Genomic DNA, 21,132 nt, shown 5'->3' with positions numbered 1-21,132 from the left:
CTGGGACTTCAGATTCTTTGAGTTAAAAGCTCCTTTGAGTTTGCTCATTTCTCAGCAGTGGGTGATTTAAAAAATGTCCTTTACCTCCTCCCAAGAGGAGAGCGTTAGATACTAGACTGTTTATCAGATCTTCTTGTGGCTCTAAAAGTCTCTGCCTCTGAGACAATCAAGGCACGTGTTAGCTTGTCTTTTCCCAGCTCCCCCATTCTCAAATCATCCAGTTTCTTCCTCAAATAATTGAAGAAAAAGAAGGTGTGGAATTGGAACTCTGCTCCCTGATTCCTCCCTTCTTTGCTTTTCAATGCAAGTCAACACTCCTTACCCATTAGCAGAACACCCCTCGGTCCTTCCGCCTAACCAGTGCTCCACACACACACACACACACACACACACACACACACACACACACACACACACACACACACACACACGGCATATAGGAAGCCTGGCCTCGCTGAGTCACTAGTTTAGCTCTAATCTTGCTTCTGCTGATCTGTGTCAGGCACTCATTCCCTTATCTATATAATAAGAGCTAACATTTATTGATCCCTTTGCTATGTACTGTGCTACATATTTGAATTGCCAGGTAGTTAGCAATTCTTAGTATTTGGAGTCAGCTAATTCTAGATTTGAATCTCAGCTTACCCCTTTATTGACTATGAGGCCTTGAGCAAACACACTTTACATCTCTGAGCCTCAGTTTCCACATCTGTAAAATGGGGATTATGTAAGTATAAAAATCTTTAAAATGTTTGTAAGGGGCTATTAGAATAGAGAGAGGTACAGACTTTCACTAAATGATAGTTACTTTTGTCACTATTATTTGCATTATTGCCAGTGGCACTACAGTGGACAATGTCCCCATATCCTTCCCCCTGTACTCCTCCCCGAGACTCTCATGCCTGATTTCGCTGCCCCCGCCTGGGTGTCAAATCCCTTCTCCTGACCCCTGGATCTTGGGCTTTTCTTTCTGATGGTCCTCACAGGGGAGGCCTTTTAGAGTGCTGCACCCTGAGGCCCACCTACCCTCTCATCTAAAAGCACACTATTTACCCCCTTCTATTCTCTATACTTAAACCCTAACTACCCCTCCTGTCTAGCCAACCTCCCAGTATTGCTCTGAAGACTCCAGATAAGACACTTTCACATAGGATATCACTCAATCCCATACAAACACTACGAAAGTTCCGGGTCTCTACCATCTTCAACACAGGAGGTGTTTTCAGTTTTCACCATCTCCCAGAGGATGGCACATGTATCACATCTGCTAAGTCGCATGGCCATGCCCAGCTGCAAGAGGGGTCGCGTAGGGTCATCTTTAACCGGGTGACCACAAAACCTGCTAAATTATGAGAGTGAAAGAAAAGGAGAGTGATCTGAAGGACAGCCAGCAAGCTGCCAGAGGGAGATGATAGTAGTGTCATTTCCTGTGAGGACACTGTGCCTGGGGGAAGTTAAGGGGTCCCACAGAAAGACACAGAGGATCCAGGAATTGCGTCAGGTCTACCTTCAGAGCTGCTTCTGAAGGTCCTGGTGGGCACTGCCTGAGTGCCCGTGTTCACTGAGCATGCAGCTGCTTCTCTCAGGAGGTTTGTCATAAGAGAAGACCCTGGTTCTCCTCCTAATCTACCTAGAAGATCAAAGCAAACGCCTCTCTTCAGTTATTTTAGCTACAACATGATTTTTATAGATGCTAGTATATTTTATAGACCCTGGTATAGTGTTACTTCTCTTAGCAATATTTACTAAGTGACAGTTTAGCCAACGACTCACACAGAAGAGTTCTGTATCAACTACGGTTGCAAAGGACATATTTTTTACACAGAACAAAGTATTTTAGATTGGCCACCATCATGAATGACACAGTAACTATCCAGACCGGAGGTTCATGACCGACAGACTACTCCAGTGGAAACAAATGATCATGGACTTCCTTTTCCCTGGGAAGGCAAAGGTAACCCAAGACAAAAATTTGGGAAAATCTAGCCAAAATGTACAAGACCACACCAGATGTCATCTTTGTGTTTGGATTCAGAACCCATTTTGGTGGTGGCAAGACAACTGGCTTTGGCACAATTTATGATTCCTTGGACTACATAAAGAAAAATGAACCCAAACATAGATTTGCAAGACAGGGCCTGTATGAGAAGATGACCTCAAGGAAACAGAGAAAGGAGCACAAGGAGAGAATGAGCGTCAGGGGAACCGCAAAGGACAGTGTTGGTGCGGCCAAAAGGGAGCTGGAGGCAGGACAGCAGAAAAAGTAAAGGTTCTTCAGGGACTTTATGTGTGGTGACTGTGTAGATTTTTCATGAGAGGATTAATAAACTGAGAATTTAAATACCTATATATGTGTATTGGTTTAATATATGTATTTAAATATATAAATATATATATATATGCTAACATATATTTAAACCAGTATTCATGCAAAGTTTCTGAATAGGAATTTAAACTAATTCCATGGCAAACCTCTCCCCTTCACACACACACAATGTTCAGCAATTCTGCAATGAAAACAAATAAATTATCCCTATTACTTTTTAAAAAATCAAGTTACTTGAATTATGAATTCAAGTCATCCTTTTAATGCTTGCTTTTGAGTCCACATTGTTTTGTTTTTTAACACTGAGAAAACTACCATTTGGTATTCTTCATAGACACACATGCTTGAACTTAACAGTGAATGAATAGCTGTCCTGCTAACTTTTTTGGTTTTAATTTTATTCTGTTTAATTTATCTCTCAACACTGTTTTTGTTAAAGATCAATAGTCACATTGTTATGTGCTAATAGATGCCTCTAACACTTCCATAACTCTCTTAAGGATTTGAAAGCATCATGGAAGCCATTTAATATTATTAGCGACTGGCTAAGTGAGGATGGCTTTCAATTTGCATAGGGAACTATCCAATTCTCTTACCAGCACAAATACTATATTAATCAGGGTAAACTATCTACTGTAAAAAATGACCCCCACATCTCAGTGGCTTAAGACAATAACCGTTAATTTTTCACTCACATTTTCTCAAAGTTAGGATAGGTAGAGGGCCTGCTCAGATGACCATTCAGATACGTCCCCTCTCTCCTGTAGCTCTATTCTCCAGAGCTAGGAATTCTCTCCATCCTGCCCACGAATGGAGAGAGAGGTTTTTTAATGGGCCAATTCTGGAAGGCACATGTCACTTCTGCCACACTCCAATGGCTGACACTCGAAGGACTGCCCCTACATGCAAGGAGGTTGGGAATTGTTGGTGTAGGTATGTGCCCAGGAGGAGGAGGAGGAAGTGGGTTTAGTGAGCATCTAGCCATCAAATACCTTTGAATCTGTCACAAATACCAAAATAAATTGCTCAGTCAAGAAAAGAAAAAGGCAATTTAATTTAAAAGTATTTAAAACTAATGCTGGCATAATTTAAACATTTTTTTAAATTAATAATGTAGTTTATATTTATGACTTATTATTAATACTAGTAAATCTAGTGAGAGAAATAAGCAGCCAAATTCAAGTCAACTTTTTACAAGTTATTTGCAAACAGCTATCTAAAGTCTAAATATTTTTTATTGTGAAAAAATATACATAAATTTACTATTTTAACCATTTTTAAGAGTACAGTTTGGTGGCACTAAGTACATTCACATTGTTGGGTTAATGTCACTACCATCCATCTTCACTTTTTTTCTTTTTTCCAAATTGAAAATCTGTATGTATTAAACACTAACTCCCCATTCACCCTCCCTCAAGCCTCTTGTAACCACTACTCTGTTTTCTGTATCTATGAATTGGACCACTCTAGGCACTTCTACAAGTGAAATAATGCAATATTTTTCCTTTGTGTCTGGCTTATTTCACTTAGCATAATGTCCTCAAGATTCATTTAAGTTGTAGCATTATCAGAATTTCATTCCTTTTTAAGGCTAAATAATCTTCCTCTTTATGGACCTACCACATTTGTTTATCCATTCATCCATTAATGGACACTTGAGTTGTTCCCACCTTTTGGCTGTTGTGAATAATGCTGCTATGAACAGGGTGTACACATATGTGAGTCTCTGCTTTCACTTCTTTTGGATATATATAGCCAGAAGTAGAGTTGCTGGTTCAATTGGTAAGTCTATGTCTAATTTTTGTAGGAACTGCTCTACTGTTTTCCACAGCAGCTATAAGTCAGAATAGTTTTAAAGACAAACTTGTAATCGGTTTCTACAAAAGGTAGTGACTCATCTGCAACGTTATAGTCCCCATAAAATGTTCCTTGAATTGGGGGATTATGTGTTCCAATGTTGTTCTTCAAAAACTAGGATAGTTTTAAATTTTATTTTTCCTTTGCCTCTAAGTGCAGTAATAAAATATATTGAGTAGTTAGTTGTATTCTCTGGCTGGTTTAATGAATAGGAGTTTGATAGAAAAATGTGTATTTTTCAAGTGCCTTAGCCCCTTGTGACATTGGTATCTATTCCATTTTCTAGAAATGATGGGAATGGTTTACCACGCCATGGCTAAAAATTTAAGCAGGAAACTCTGCAGCACTGTCATTTTAGCTTCCAGGTAACAATTAACACCTGACAGTAAGATGATATTGTAGTGCATTTTTCTGCTGCTCATCTGACAAATTATCTGGATTACTTTATGTTTTGCCTTCTCCAGATTTTTTTGTAGAGACTCTTTCTGTTATATTAAAACAACTAACTCGGTGATGAAAACCTGAGTGCTTTCCAGAAGTTTAACCCAAACGGTGAGGGGGTTTGCATGTTTGGTTTTGATTTCATTCTCTCCACCAATTTTATGTTTCTGGGTCCGTCCGGGGACTGTGAAAATTCAAACACAGGATGAAGATGAAAGGCGGGGACTGTGGAAAAGAGAGTGCATTTGAACTGACCCCTAAACTGAGAGATTCATTTGGAAACCTTTGGTTCCTTAATGATGTGATTTTTAACTTGGCTATTTCATCACAGACATCGATAGTCCAGGGTTCAAAACATATGTCCAAGCTAAGCTTTCCCAGGAAGAAAGGCTGAATAATGAAGTTGGGCACAAGGCTTGAGGCCAGATTACCAGTTTTGACACCAGCACCTAATAAAAGATCCCTCTTATCTGTTCTTGCCTACCCGACCTCAGGGCTAGTAGATTTGGGGACCAGTAGTATAGAATGTTTATTTTTAAATTATTTTTAAATAGGATAGCATGTGATGCTTACCTAATAGTAATATTTAAACCACTTATGATATGAAATGGAGTTACAGTGTGTACTCAAATGCTATATGCTATCAAATATTTTCACTGTTGTACACTGGATTTGCATGAATTTCTCTCCCCTCGTTTGAAAACACGTGTTCACAATAGCTTGATGCAGCTCCTGAAATAAAACTCCTGCATATTAATTTGAGGTTTCTTTGAAGTTACTTCTGTCAAAGAGAAATGAAATCTAGACCAGTTCCCCTTTAACACTATGTTTTTAAGGAGGAAAGCCATAGAAATAAGAGCCTGAAGGGAAAATCCATCACAAATCTTGCACAACGGATGCAAAGTGGGCAGTGGAGAATTTACTAACTTCCACAAAGAAAAACCAAAGTCATTTTTTTTTTAACACAAATCTTGTGTATAATTTCATGTGTGGCAGCAAGGGCTAGTAAAATACATAACATTATAAATAATGGACGTTTAGGCCTCTCTTTAACAACCATTGTCAGGTAGACATGTATCCGGCTTTGTGGCTGCAGTGCTGGTAATCTAAGCGGTAGCCTACACTGAAATTGCTCTAGAAGGCTCCCTCGATCCATCTATTCACTATACAATCTCAGTATAAGCCCAGCCATTCCTCGTAATATTCAACTGTCTCAATACTCATCCCTCTGGAGTTCTTAGCCACTACTTTTTTCTTGTCTCTCCCACCTCTGGGCCTGTTTTTATCCTCTTCCCTGTCTAGGATGTAAGCAGCCACCATTCTTCAGGACAATTGCTCTCACTCAATATTTTCTCCCTGCCTCGCCCTTACCAGCCAACATCTTTATAACTACTTATACTTTCACTTTTCTTAAAAAACAAACAGAAAGAAAAAAAAACACCAAAAAGAACCCACACAAAATAAAACATTTATATCCTTTTTTTTCTCTTTTTTCTGACTTAACTATATTAATGTTTTCCCTAGGCTCCCATCAAAGTGCCTGCTCTCTACTAAAAAGGTATGATAGAGGGACATCAACCAAACTGGGTCTAGTCCTGGCCTTGCACGGGCACCTCTCTCTAAAACTGTTTTTGTGTCTGTAATTGGGGGAAAAAGAGATCCCACACACACAAGGTTATTCCAAAAGTTAAACACGATACCATACACAAAGTACCTGTTATAAAGCCTAGCAGAGTTGGCCTCAGGAAATACCATCCATTATTATTAAATGCCCACCTTCCTTTCAAATGACAACTGAAGGTCCATCCGCTTTTCCTCAGATTCAGGATAAAATTAATTGAATCCACTGTAACACTTAAAGGTGTTACTCCATATTTTGGCAACTGATCCTAGCACGGTGTTTTGTAGACAGACTCACTCGTAGTCACTAAGCCGACTTCAGTTGCATGACATGCTCTGGCCAGTTCACATGCTCTGCTACTCTATTTTAAACACGAGAAACCTCAAGCCCAAGGACAAGAGACGGTGGATAAATAAGCCCAAATCCTGTTCATGACACCCAGTTGCCAGGGCAGCCCCTCTGACTTGTTACCCTTGGAGAAAACTGGAAGGGTTTTTGGAGCGACTGAAGCCTGTGTGTTCCTGGCTTTTCTGCAGAGAACTGGGATCTGGGGGAATGTAGCTGCTTCCTTTCCCCTTGGGGATCTAGCCCCTGGCCCATTCAGCTCAGGGGCACTAGACAGAGGTGGGAAACCTCTCCCTCCAGGGTATTTGGGGACTATGGACAACAGACTCTTGCGCAGAGAAAGTGGGTTCCCAGCACAGACACTTAGAACATCTTGCAGCTACAGCCTGCTGTCCCCTCCTGGGGTAGGACGGGGTCCCAGCAAGCTGGAGCCCAGACTTGGCCTCCAGGGGAGTGGGGTGTGTGTGGCCGGGGGAGAGAGGGGGGAAGGAGGCCCCCTCACCCCTGCGGCTCCCTGGGCGTAGCCTACTCTCAGGGTGGGGCGTGGCTGAGACCTCAGGGCGTGGCCTGGGGCCCGTAGGGGCGTGGCTGGGCCGGAGACCTGAGGGCGGGGAGAAGACGACCGGGAGGGTGAAGTGGGAGGGAAGCGGGGCGAAGTTCAAGGTCCGGGAAGTTGGGGCCTTGCTGAGGGTCCCCGTGGAGAAGGCTGCGCTCCTCGAGAAGCGGGAAGGTCCTGGGAGCCAGAGCGGGCGCGGGAGCCGTGGGCCTGGTAGGAAGGGTGGGGTGCCATGCCGGGAGCCCCCGCGCGGGATCGCGGCTCAGCTCTGCGCCTTCGTCTCGCAGGGGGCCCCGCGGAGGTTAAAGCCGGCCGCGCCTGGGCCGGGTGCTGCTGCCTTGCCCCCAGAGCTCGCGGAAGCTGCACAGCCTTGGGTGACGAGGCTGAGCGAGGTCGGGAGGCCGGCCCGGGCTTGGAGGGGTCTGGTGCCCCGAAGTGTTAAGGTCCCGCCCAGCCCTGGCCTGAACCTGAGGCGGAGCGTCCGGCGGGAGGGAGGCCCGAGGGCCCGCACGGCCAGCGCTCAGTTGTTTCGACTCCGAACCGCTCCAGGTCCCCTCGGGGCAGCTGTGCTGGGTGAGGGGCGCCTCTCCTGGCTGGGCCGCCTTTAATAATCACAGCCTTGGGCTCTGCCGCACCTTGTGTGTTACCACGTAATGGTTCTGGTGTCGTGAAGTATTGCAAGCACAGTAGGTGCGCCTTCCCGACCAGAGCAGTGTGGCATTTACAGCTGCTATGCCGGGATACGCTGGCGGCGGTGCATTGGCGCCTCTGAGCCCGCTTACAGATACAAACTTGTGCCTTGGGTAGAACCAGGCGTCCATTTGTCCTCAAACCACCGCTCCAGTGGGGGAAACTGACAAGCATGTACTCCCAGCCTACAGGATAATGGATTCATTGTCTACAGAGGGAGTGTCAGTAAGAAAAGAGCCCTAAGACTTAGGAAACCTACCTATCCTGTTACATCTTATTTTACGTGGACAGGACGGGTGTACTCAGCTATCCCATAGAAATCAGCAGCCCCTTCAAAAAGAAATCTCTATGCATCCTGCAAAGATTAGACAACTTGCTGGCTGTTGATAGCAAGGTAGCAACTTAATTTAAAAAAAAAAAAAAAAAAGATAATTCAAACACAAAATTTACAAGGTGCTACTTTATGAAATTTTTCCTCATTTGTGGAGGCTGGAGGTTGCTTTATGTTATAAAATTTACCAAGATATGTGTAACATAGGTATTTGGAATAAAATAGCAAAGTGCATTTTGTTGCTATCCCCTGATCTTAGAATCATAATAGAAATGCCCAAGCCTGTATTTGTTGGCAGTTGGTAAAACCTAATCACCAGGGTTCTTTGAGCTCTAATTGAATCCTCTCCACAGCCTCCCCCAGATATTCCCTTGTTGAAGGAAGGTAAGGCACAGAGAAGTGAGGCCACGCTGCTGGAAAGTTTAGAGAAAAAATTTATGTATTTCTAACTCCAAAGCCTGTGTTCTTCCCCCTTAGCCACCTGTACTTTATTTTTCACAAGTAGATAAGCAGTCAGAGAGGTTGCTGGTTTTAAGAACTCTGGACCCATGTGTACAGCCTAACCCTAGTTCTGGTTCCAGTTCCTGACTTTGTACAAGTTCCTTATCTTTCCTAGGAACATAATTGATCTCTAGTATCTCCTAGATCTAAAAAAAAAAAATCTATAGATGAGTGAAAATAAGATTCTGCTTTTACCAATTAATGCTACTGTTGGCCACATTTGGTGTAGAAATTACAGGGTGGTCAGGAAGGGTCAGCTGATTCATTCAATAAATATGCAATGTGTGCCACGATCGCACTGGGGCTCCAATGGAGAGCAGGCCAGGTGAGGGTTCCCCTTGGACTTCAGATTTCGGTTGGAGGCAGAGGAGCCTGAGGAAACAAGGAAGGAACCAACAAACAAGTTAATTAACAAACAGCTGCAAATGGTTAACAGAGAATATGATGAGAAAAATGGGGTGTATGTGTGTGGGGGGGGCACATTGGTTAAGGTGGTAAAAAGAGGCCTCACCAAGACCTGGTTTATAAGAATGAGATGGACCTAGCGATGTTTATTCCTGCACTGGGCCCTGCAAGGGCAAAGGAGGCATGAAAAATTAAGAGCATGGTCTAGAAATTGCCAGAAGGTGTTTGTGGGTACAGCGTGATTCGTTCCAGATGAAGTTGGAAACACAGGGTAAGACCATGTTGTGAAGGGCTATTTGTGTCTAGTAAAGACCCTAGATTTTCATCTAATAGCAATGGGAAGCCACAGTAGGCAGGGGAGTGACATGAAGGTGGCTACGATGAATCCACAGGGGGGTTGATGGTGGCACAGGCTAGAGTAGGGACAGTGGACACAGAATATGGAGGGTTTTTTTTTGTTGTTGTTTTTTTAAATATATTTTATTGATTTTTTACAGAGAGGAAGGGAGAAGGATAGAGAGTTAGAAACATCGATGAGAGAGGAACATCGATCAGCTGCCTCCTGCACACCCCCCACCGGGGATGTGCCCGCAACCAAGGTACATGCCCCTGACCGGAATCGAACCCGCGACCCTTCAGTCCACAGGCCGACGCTCTATCCACTGAGCCAAACAGGTCACGGCCAGAATATGGAGTTTTTAAGTATCACTTCACCGGTGGGGCCTTCCTGACAACTCTATTTATAATAACATTCTAACACTCAGGAACATCCTGGCCCTCCTCATCCTCCTAGTCACTTGGCTTTCCTCCATACTACTTATTTCCATAGGACGTAATGCATATTTTATTTATAAATTGTTATTTATGCCCTCCTATGAGAATGTCAGCTACAGGAGATCAGGGTTTGCATATCTTGTATACTGTTGTTTCTCCAGCACCTGATATGGACTCTTAATACATTATCTTGTATGAATGGATTTAATAAATGGTTTGGGTTTGGATTTATAGATTTTGCTGATGAATTGGATGTGGTAGTGAAAGAAGGAGAAATCAAGGATGACTCTCAATCTGCTGGCTCAGAAACTATATAGATATTAAATCAATTAAGAAGAGGAAGGCTAGGAAGACAAAGTGGGGGTTGGGGTAGGAGAAATTGAAAGTTCTATTTGGTACCTATTAAGTCATGGTGTGTAGATTAGTTATCTATTACTACATTAAAACAATTTCCCTACAATTTAGCAGATTAAAACAAACATGTATTATCTCCCAGGTTCTGTGAGTGGTTCTGGCTCAGGGTCTCTCATGAGGTTACAGTCAAGCTGTCAGCCAAGCTGTAAGACAGTGATGGCGAACCTTTTGAGCTCGGCGTGTCAGCATTTTGAAAAACCCTAACTTAACTCTGGTGCCATGTCACATATAGAAATTTTGTGATATTTGAAACCATAGTAAAACAAAGACTTATATTTTTGATATTTATTTTATATATTTAAATGCCATTTAACAAAGAAAAATCAACCAATAAAATGAGTTCGCGTGTCATAGGTTCGCCATCACTACTGTAAGATCTGCTTTTGGCTTTTTCACGTGGTTATTGACAGACCAGCTGGCCGTTGGCCAGAGACTTTAGTTCCTTGCTATATGGACCTCTCCATAGGTCTGCTTCCCCCAGAGTGAATGATCTAAGAGAGAAAGAAAACCCAAGATAGAAGCTACCATGTTTTAACCTAATCTCCACATGGCACACCATCACTTCTGCTGTATCCTGTTGGTCACCCAGACTGTCCCTGATGAGGTGTGGGAAGATGTGAATTCTGGAAAGGGCAGGAGTTATTTGGGGCCACTGTAGAGGCTGCCTACTAGAAGGTATAGTCGGCAAACTGCGGCTCTTTGGCCCCTTGAGTGTGGCTCTTCCTAAGCTTTAGAAGTACCCTAATTAAGTTAATAACAGTGTACCTACCTATATAGTTTAAGTTTAAAAAATTTGGCTCTCAAAAGAAATTTCAATCATGTACTGTTGATATTTGGCTTTGTTGACTAATGAATTTGCCGACCACTGGTATAGGAGATATCCAAAGGGAAGCTGTTGGGTATAATCTACCCAGAGATCTGATCTGCAGATAATTATTTGGAAGTCATCATGATATATGAAGCTGTTAGAAATGTACAAGAGGACCCAGGGAGAGAAATAGGGCAGGGAAGAGGGCCCTGGACCAATCGAAGAGCCCGACATTTAGAGGTCCAGTGAAGAGAAGCCATCAAAGGAAGATGGCCAGTAAGCAGTGAGGAGGGAGGGGGACCAGGACAGTGTGTATTCTGGGAGTGACTTAACTGAAAGACAGGTTTCACTGGACAAGTTTCTCTTCCCCTGAAGGGTAGGAAATACCTTGAATATGGCTGAAATAAAAATATTTTCTTAAAAAATGCAATTTAACATAACTTAAATAAAGTATGAATAGTTAAATGTTGACCCAGATAGGAGTAAAGAACAAGAGGACACATATACAGATAGAACATTTAAAGTTTTGAAAAGTCTATGCTTATGTACTTAGTGCCCCCTTGGTCTGATGTTTGGCCATAGCTCCCTGGGGTAGTAGTAGAAGGTAGAAAATCCCTATGTAAGGCTTTCAGAGGTTGCTGTTAGAAATTTACCTTGAAGACAAAATAATGAACTGTATAGCATGGGAGAAACTACTGACCTTGGAAAATGTCCATCTTTGCTTCCATATGCTTTATGTTACTATATAAGGAGTCTTGCTCTTCAAACATCTTAAACTAGAGGCCCGGTGCACAGATTCGTGCACTGGTCAGGGACGTGGCCTGCGGAGATTGGCCCGCTGTAGGAGCGTCACTCATCCCAGTCAGCCAAGCGGCACTCCCACTGTGAGAGCACTGACCACCAGGGGCAGCTCCTGTGTTGAGCATCTGTCCCCTGGTGGTCAGTGTGCATCACAGCAACTGGTTGATGGGTTGTTCTGGTTGTTCTGCCATTCAGTTGCTGGGCTTTTTATATATACATATAGACTAGAGGCCTGGTGCATGAAATTTGTGCATGGGGGGGGGGTGGTCCCATCAGCCCAGCCTGCACCCTCTCCAATCTGGGACCCCTCGGATTGGGCCACAGGATCGGGCCTAAACCGGCAGTCGGACATCCTTCTCACAATCCAGGACCTCTGGCTCCTAACTGCTCACCTGCCTGCCTGCCTGCCTGATTGTCCCTAAATGCCTGCCCTGCTGGCCTGGTCACCCGCAACTGCCCCCCCTGCAGGCCTGGTTGCCCAAGCAGCCTGTTGTTCAGTTGTTTGGTCACCCCTCACTAAACCTTCTGCCAGCCTGGTCACCCCATGCAGCCTGCTTGTTCGGTCATTTGGTTGTCCCTCACTAACCCCCCTGCCGGCCTGGTTGCCCCATGCAGCCTGTTCGATCATCCATACAGTTGCGATGGTCACTTAGGCTTTTATTATTATAGACTAGAGGCCCAGTGCATGCACTGGAGGGGGGGGTCCCTCAGCCCAGCCTGCCCCCTCTCACAGTCCGAGAGCCCTCAGGGGTGGGAGGTGACCTGGAGATCAGGGGAAGGCGACGCCCCCATCACACCTCTGTTGCTGCCACTGCCAGCAGCACAAGCCTTGGCCGGCACTGGTTACCTGAGCCTCGGGCGGCGCTGGGCGATTGGGGGGCAGAGGGGACTGAGGACTCTGGAGGCAGGTGTGCAGAGTGGCTGGGCCGCCCCCCTGCAACCCTGGTGGGGCTGAGGGGACTGGGCACCACCATCTTGTGGCTGTGGGTGCCACCATCTTTGAGGGTGGGGGCAGTCAATTAACATATTCCCTCCTTATTGGCTGTAGGCACTGTCATCTTTGAGGGTGGGGCAGTCAATTTTCATATCCCCTCCTTATTTGCTGTGGGTGTACCGCCATCTTTGAGGGCGGGGCAGTCAATTAGCATATTCCCTCTTTATTAGATAGGATACCCCAGTAACCATATACTAACAATACTGGGAATTCCTGATTAAGCTATGTCCTGCTCAGGGGTCCTAGGAACTTCACTGTTAATAAGAGGACCTGAGATGGTTGTTGAATATATTTTCCATTTACCGGATAAGGCCTTCCTTTGTTTTCTTTAGCTCTTTAGAATGTATTTTCAGTGGTCCAGGGTTTTCTAAAGAATTTCATTAAAAATAAAAAGCCTTCTCATTCATAGACATCCCTTGCTCACTTAGAATAAAAAAGGAAGAAGGGAAATAAATGACCTGTTCCTAACTGACCACCTGGCACAAACTGGCTCTGTGGTTCTGATTACCTGTTTTATGAGAACAATGTCAACCTGAGTATAAATACCTCTGCCTGCTCATAATGGGAGTCATGAGTGTTAACCATTTCTCTTTCCCCTCCCAATTAGACATTGCCATGTGACTTGCTTCCATCAATAAGATATAGGAGGAGTGACATATGTTCCTTGCAGGTAGAAGCTGTAAAAGCCAGTGAGAGATCCCTGGCTGGTTTGGCTCAGTGGATAAAGCATCAGCTTGTGTACTGAAGGGTCCCAAGTTCAATTCCAGTCAAGGGCATGTACCTCAGTTGCAGGCTCATCCCCGGCCAGAAGGTAACCAATTGATGCATCTCCCTCACATAGATGTTTCTCTGTTTTTCCACTCTCTCTAAAAATCAATGGAACAATATCCTTGAGTGAGGATTAACAACAACAAAAAGCCAGTGAGAGGCCGAAACCGGTTTGGCTCAGTGGATAGAGCGTCAGCCTGCGGACTGAAAGGTCCTAGGTTCGATTCCGGTCAAGGGCATGTACCTGGGTTGCAGGCACATCCCCAGTAGGAGATGTGCAGGAGGCGGCTGATCGATGTTTCTCTCTCATCGATGTTTCTAACTCTCTATCTCTCTCCCTTCCTCTCTGTAAAAAATCAATAAAATATATTTTAAAAAAAAAGCCAGTGAGAGATTTGTCACACATTCTTTCCCTCTTCTAGAGTGGCCACCAATTTTCTAGATCATAGCTGTTCTATCAACTTGGTTCATGGGATGAAGACAGTGAGCAGAATCCCCCTGTCACTCTGTGTAAGATACATAGTGTGCGCTAGAAATAAGCTTTTATTGTGTTTAGTCCCTCAGATTTAGGGATTTGCTTGTTAATGCAGCACACCCTAGCTTATCCTGAATAATATACTAAGACTAGTGGCCCAGTGCACGGATTCGTGCACATTGAAAGGAAATCGGCAGCCTGCACCCGTGTGCCTGGGGAGTTTCCACATTCCAGTGAGCCGCCAGGAAGTCGCATGGGGAATCTGTCCTTCTCCCCACAGCTTCCTGAAAAAATATTTCCAAATGTCCCTTCTGAGGCCAGGATCACGCCTTGCCAGCCGGGAGGTCCCCAATGGACACCTTGGGTAATGATGGATGCTTTCCACTGTGAGGAGCCTGATAAGAGACGCTCCAACATGAACAATACAAAGTTCAGGATCTTGGAGGGAGAGGGTGCTCTCTTGCCCATGCCCCCACCCTTCAGATCCATCTCTCTGACTTTTGCCCCAATTGTGAGTCACCACCTTGTGGCCACTTTTATATTGCTGCCTTCCTCTGTAGTTCTGGGGCAATTGGAAAGGGATGAGACTTGATCTCGATGCCCAAGCAGAATTCCAGGAGTCCGGTGGCTATATCAGGCTCGTCCCAGTTACTCCGAGTGTCCACACTTCATCCCTTCCCTGGAGATTGTACCTATAGGCGTATGGGGTGTGTGCCTCGCAGCAACTTCTGGCTCAGCTGTGGGTGTCCTCAGGGCCGGTACCAGCACTGAAGGGTGTCCGTCTCCTGGTAGCCGCTATCCATGGGCCCACCCCCCTGGGGAAGCCACCAGGGATCCTCAGGGAATGTGGGAGCCCGCATGCCAGCCAGGCCCGGGAAGGGAGCAATGGGCTGGGCCTTGAACACGCATGGGAGACCCACTCATGAGATTGAGATTTTCTCACCTTTTCCGGGACTCTCTCCGGAGGTGGGGACTGCCTGGCTTGGAAGTGGCAGCTGGGGGTGGTAGGAAGGAAGGAGGGAGAGGCTGGTCACCTCCGGGTAAGGCGTGTTCTTAGTATTTCAGTTCAGCAACCGAAGGAACACTGCAATAGCTAAGGGGTGGAACATGGCCCTGATGCCTAAGGGGCAGCTCCAGGAGGCCGGCATAGGTATCAAGGTTGCCCCCGTCATGCGAACATTCCACGGTCGCAGTAGATTGTACCTGCAGGGTATGGGGTGATTTTTCCACGCAACTCACGGCCCAAGTGTGGGGCTGCCTGAACCTAACAAGTCAGGCCAGTACCTGCTGGTTCCCCTCCGCCCACCGGAGCCGACTAGCACTCTGCAGGGATCCAGGAATGGGTATTCAGTGCCAGGACGCCGACCTTTCCGGGAGATGGGGCCAGGTGGTAGGTGTACGTTGCAAAGGGCTCGCCCGCGGGCACGTGTGGGTGTCGGTCATTGGGCTGGACTTTACCTACGTTCCCTCACAAGATGGGAGCCGGCCCAGGCAGTATGTGCATGAAGCGCCTCTGTGGGTTTTTCCCAAGCTCGTATCCGAAGACCCAGAGGGCAATAGATAAGGGGTACGGTGCAGCCGCAGGGTCCAAAGGGAGAGTTCCAGGGGCGGGCGGCGGCTGGTCCGTGGTCATTCCAGCTACACCCCCACCACCCGGGCATCGGGACTGCGGTCTGTTCACTGGAGATTGAGCCTGCCAGAGGCGGGAGAGGCTCAAGTGCCTCAGCTGTGCTCACCAGCCATTAGCCCTACTTCTGGCTGAGTGTCACTCCCCCTGTGGGAGCCCACTGACCACCAGGGGCATCTGCGTTAAGCATCTTCCCCCTGGTCATCAGTGAGCATCATAGCGACCAGTCTTTCAGGTCATTCTGCCATAATGGTCGCTGGGCTTTTATATATATAGATAGGTCTGAGCCACATGACTGCAGAGATTACTGGTCTCCAGTTTACCAGACACCTTGGGAACCTAAGAGGGTAGGTACTATACAAGGCTTGCTCTTATGACTAATGCTCCTCTTACTGTTGGTGAACTAGCAGGTTCACTTGTTTCCATGATGCTCAAGTCAGCTTCATAATTTTAATTAAAGGTCACAAAAATGACATTTAGATGTATAATTACATTCTGTAAGGGCAGCTAGTATGAAAGTGAAAATATATAAAGGTTCAATGCCCAGAAGGGATAGGATAGGAATTGAGGCTTTGATTTTTATTTTGAAAACATATATATATATATATATCTACACTAATAAAAGAGAAACATGGTAATTGGCGTACGACCACTACCCTTTTCATTGGCTAATCAGCGAGATATGCAAATTAACTGTCAGCCAAGATGGCGGCCGGCAGCCAGGCAGCTTGAAACTAACATGAGGCTTGCTTGCCTCAGTGACAGAGGAAACCAACGTTCCCAGCCTGCGGCTGCAGGCCTCTGAGCAGGCAGTTTAAGAAACATTGTAACAAATACCGCTGGACTTCAGCCAGCAGATTCACAACATTGTAAGCAAAGGCCAGAAACCTACTTTCAGCCGCAGGACGCCTAAGAGCTGGAGCCAAGCCTCAAGGTAAAGCTGGCCCAGAATTAAAAAAAAAAAGAAAAAAAGGAGCGGTTGGGAACTTCAGTCACTCCCAGCCTGAAAACAGCCCTCAGCCCCTCACCCAGACTGGCCAGGCACCCCAGTAGGGACCCCCACCCTGATCCAGGACACCCTTCAGGGCAAACCAGCCAGCCCCACCCATGCACCAGGCCTCTACCCTATATAGTAAAAGGGTAATATGCCTCCCGGCACCAGGATCAGCGTGACAGGGGGCAGCGCCCAAACCCCCTGATCGCCCTGCGGCTCTGTGTGTGACAGAGGGCGGGGCCCCAACCCCTTGAGCAGCCCTGCTCTGTGCCTGACGGGGGAGCTCCCCAACACCCCCACCCCCACGGGCCCTGCTCTGTTTGTGATGGGGTAGAGCCATAACCTCCCCATCGGCCCTGCCCTGAGTGTGAGAGTGGCGGCTCCCCAACCCCCTGATTGGCCCTGCTCTGTGCGTGACAGGGGGTGGCGCCACAACCTCCCCATCGACCCTGCCTTGAGTGTGACAGGGGATGGTGCCCCAACCCCCCAATTGGCCCTACCCTGAGCGTGACTGAGGGTGGCATCACAACCTCTCAATCTGCCCTGCTCTGTGCATGACGGGGTGGCGCCCCAACTCCCCAATCGGCCCTGCTCTGAGCCCGACCAGGGGCTGCACCTAGGGATTGGGCCTGCCCTCTGCCACCCGGGAGCAGGCCTAAGCCAGCAGGTCGTTATCTTCCAAGGGGTCCCAGACTTCGAGAGGGCACAGGCCGGGCTGAGGGACCCCCTCTCCCCACCCAAGTGCACAAATTTTTGTGCACCGGGCCTCTAGTGTATACACACACACACACACACACACACACACATATATATATTCTTTAATTTTTAGCATCCTTCTACGTTTTCCAATATAGAGGAATATTCACAGGCTCATTATTAAGACACAATTCTTCCCAGATGTAGTTATCAATTGGTGCACTTCAGAAATTATTTTGTCACCAAAGGACATTTGAAATAAATCATTCATAGTTACCATTGACTAATTTTTTTAAAAGCAGATTCCAAGAGTATTTTAAATGTGATTTCCTGGCTATTTGATTTTGAATCTAAGAGTGTCAGACCTAGGTTTTGCTCTCAACGTCCTGGAGGAAATGCATTCACTCTGTTAGTTTGACTTAAATAGAAGTGAAGCAGGAGCATTTAGCTGTGGGCAGTGCCATCCTGCCTTCTTAGGGAGGTTGGCTATAAATCCACTCCCCCTGGAGGTTAACAATCAAAGTTCTCCCCTTCTCTTATTCACACAAGTGATACGATGATGATAAATTGCTTGGACGTGACTGCCCCGAGCGCTGGTGTGATGAATTATGTTGTTCAGGGCATGGCCAAAGATCCTCCACTGTCAGTGTGCAGCACTGAATATTGGCAGTGCTCATAAATAGCCTCCTGCCGATTGTGGTCTCTGCAGTGCATATTAAATTCTCTGCTTTCACTCACTCGTCATGGTTTTTAGTTCTTAATCATCCTCTGTCTTCCCTTGAGTTCACTTAGCTAAACAAACTTTGTTTTTTTTTCTGTTCCCTACAGGTAGGGTGTTATCACAGTTGTGATCAGTAAACGCTGAGTCGTTCTTCACAGAAACTGTTCAAAATAGTCATGGTTAGTCCTTTTCACTAAATCCAGAGTAATAACTGCTTATCTTACAATAGCTTAATTGGGTAATTACTTAGTGTTTGAAAGGCATTTCAAAGAGAACATTGGTAAATATTGTTAATTTAATGCTACTTTGTATAATTGAAAGTCCACTGCAGCCACAAAATCCTCGCTATTATTATGTAACAACAGCGAATTCTTTCTTAATATAGCTTATTATTTCCAAAGTTATATATATATACATACATATATATATATATATATATTGATTTCTGAAATATTTAATATATTTTCATAAACTCTCAAGGTCATCATGTTTATACCATCGCATTTCTATGTCTTATCTACTATCTTCCTTATATATTGAAAAGTTAAATGTTATCAGTCTTGGTCTCTAAAAGTTTGGAGGAAATATAAAGTGGGAATCCCCCCCAAATCAGAAGTATCTCACATTACACAGCTTCTACATATGTCCTTTGTGGAATGTGCCTACCTTCTCAGCAAGATTTCCTATTAGGCCCTGACAAATAACAGCAATAAGGATTTATTTACTCTGAGTCCAGGCAATGAGCTATCACCCCACCTCATTGTCATCAAAATCTGTCAAAAAGGGTTGCATTACATTGCATATGCCTGGCCGGCCCTTTCGACAAATTTGCTACTCACTTTATGAACCCAGAGCCTCCAGGCATAGTTAAAGGCCACTCTGTAGCTTGAATCAGACAACCTCCCTTACTGACTGTATTAGTTTGATAGGCTGCCATAACAAAGTGTCATAGGCTGGTGACTTAAACAACAGAAATTAATTTTTTCATAATTCTGGAGGCTAGTGGTCCAAGATCAAGGTGTTGATAGAGTTGGTTTCTTATAAATCCCCTCCTTTTGGCTTGCAGATGGCCCCCTTCTCCCTGTGTCCTCACATGGTCTTCTCTTTATTTCTGTCTGTTTCCTAATCCCTTATTATAACTACACAAAATAGTCATACTGGATTAGGACCTACTCTAACAGCCTCTTTTTTAATGTAATAACCTCTTTTTAAAAAAAAAAAAAATCTTTATTATTGAAAGTATTACATATGTATCCCTTTTTCCCCCATTGACCCCTACTGGCCCACCCCACTTCCAACCCCAGGCCTTCACCACCCTATTGTTTGTGTCCATGGATTATGCATATATGCACGCAAGTTCTTTGGTTGATCTCTTCTCACCTACCCACCCCTGCCTTCCCTCTGAGACTCCATAGTCTGTTCCATGCTTCTATGTCTCTGGATCTATTTTGTTCATCAGTTTATTTTGTTCATTAGATTCCACATATGAGTGAGAGCATGTGATACTTGTCTTTCTCTGAGGTAGTGGGGCTTAGGGCTTCAACATATGAATTTAGGAAGTTCACAAGTCAACCCTTAATAATAATGGTCTCCAGAAAGTACCATTAAAGAATTATTTTCTTTAATTATCAAATTTGAGCAAGCAACTGATGACTAAAAGTCTTTGAACAGTCAAATTCATTTAGGAACTTCTCCTTAACATTATTAAGAGGAAAACATTATATCTGTGACTTAAAACACTGACATGATTAGATAAAAACTGAAGAAACTTTATTAAATTAATTCTATTCAGGGGGACCAAAGTAGATTTATAGTTGTGAGTATGCAAAACAATTTATTCTTGTATTATTTATTATTTTATTATTTGTATTACAACTGTAAATCTACTTTGCCCACCCCTGTAGAGTTATAAAATGTCCATAATCAAGTACACCTTGCCATTTAAATAACTGTCCAAATACTTGCTATAACAAGTAGCAAATATTTTTACCCAAAATTTCCTCTCTGAATCAAAAACTTGCTATAATTAGTCCACATACTGGTCGTCAGAAAGGGCAACAAGATATAGAATACACTGTGGTCCTATCTCAGATTCCCCTAGGTGGTGGCATCTGGTGCTCACACTGCTAAATTGTGTTGTGCATTATTGACTCCATATTATCCACTGAAAATGTTAAAATAACAACAGCCAAAGACTCTCTGAAGAGAGATGATGAACCTAAGAAGCTGGGAAAGTTCTTAAATTTAAAGAAATATTGGGAATGAAAGCATCAAAGGGCTCAGTTGACCATTGCCTGTCCACATCCGCCATGCGTACTCTAGTTGATTCTGGAAAGCCCTCTGTGCCTTCAGACTGTTTGTAAAAAAGTGTTTCTCATAGTAAATGAATAGCCAGAAGCCCTTAGAGCAGCGGTTCTCAACCTGTGGGTCGCGACCCCTTTGGCAGTCGAACGACCCTTTCACAGGGGTCGCCTAAGACTATCCTGCATATCAGATATCTACATTATGATTCATAACAGTAGCAACATTACAGTTATGAAGTAGCAACGAAAATAATTTTATGGTTGGGTCACAACATAAGGAACTGTATTTAAAGGGCCAGAAGGTTGAGAACCACTGCAGGATTGTGGGTATATAAGAGTAGGTGAATAATACTTGGGATAATTGGTTGATAGTTTGGAATGAGCTGCAAAACATTATTTTTCCCTTGAAAAAGTTTTTAATTGGAATTTGTTATTGAAGCTGGGTGATGGAGACAGGAGTTCAATACGCTTCTCTCTCTGTTTGTGAACTTTTGAAAATATCCATATTAAAAAGTTTAATAACATAAATTTAAAAAAAGAATGAATGAAATATTCAGCCTCCTCCATGCATATGTAAGAGAAGACGTGTGTAAGTAGAATGTGTTTTTTACTATCAGTTGCTCCATAGGAAAGTACTGTGAAAGCCCTTATCTGGGAAAGGCTATGAGAGCATCTTTGCTAGTT

General features: G+C 44.7%; 1 protein-coding gene across 4 annotated transcripts in view; it reads left to right on the top strand.

Moving 5' to 3' along the window:
* Window positions 1–7,226: 7,226 nt before the first annotated feature.
* PTER (phosphotriesterase related) overlaps window positions 7,227–21,132 on the top strand; it is a 73,246-nt gene continuing 59,340 nt past the window's right edge. For 2 of the 4 annotated variants that reach the window (XM_036346256.1, XM_036346274.1), the window contains exon 1: window positions 7,227–7,359. The gene's annotated coding sequence lies outside the window, so the exon portion shown is untranslated. Of the gene's footprint in view, window positions 7,360–9,140; window positions 9,345–18,253; window positions 18,325–21,132 lie in introns of those variants that run through there. The other 2 variants (XM_036346265.1, XM_036346283.1) reach the window with 2 other exon arrangements.

This window comes from Myotis myotis, unplaced genomic scaffold, assembly GCF_014108235.1.
Source record: "Myotis myotis isolate mMyoMyo1 unplaced genomic scaffold, mMyoMyo1.p scaffold_m19_p_1, whole genome shotgun sequence".
Taxonomy (NCBI): domain Eukaryota; kingdom Metazoa; phylum Chordata; class Mammalia; order Chiroptera; family Vespertilionidae; genus Myotis; species Myotis myotis.
This window is presented reverse-complemented; position numbering and strand designations above follow the sequence as displayed.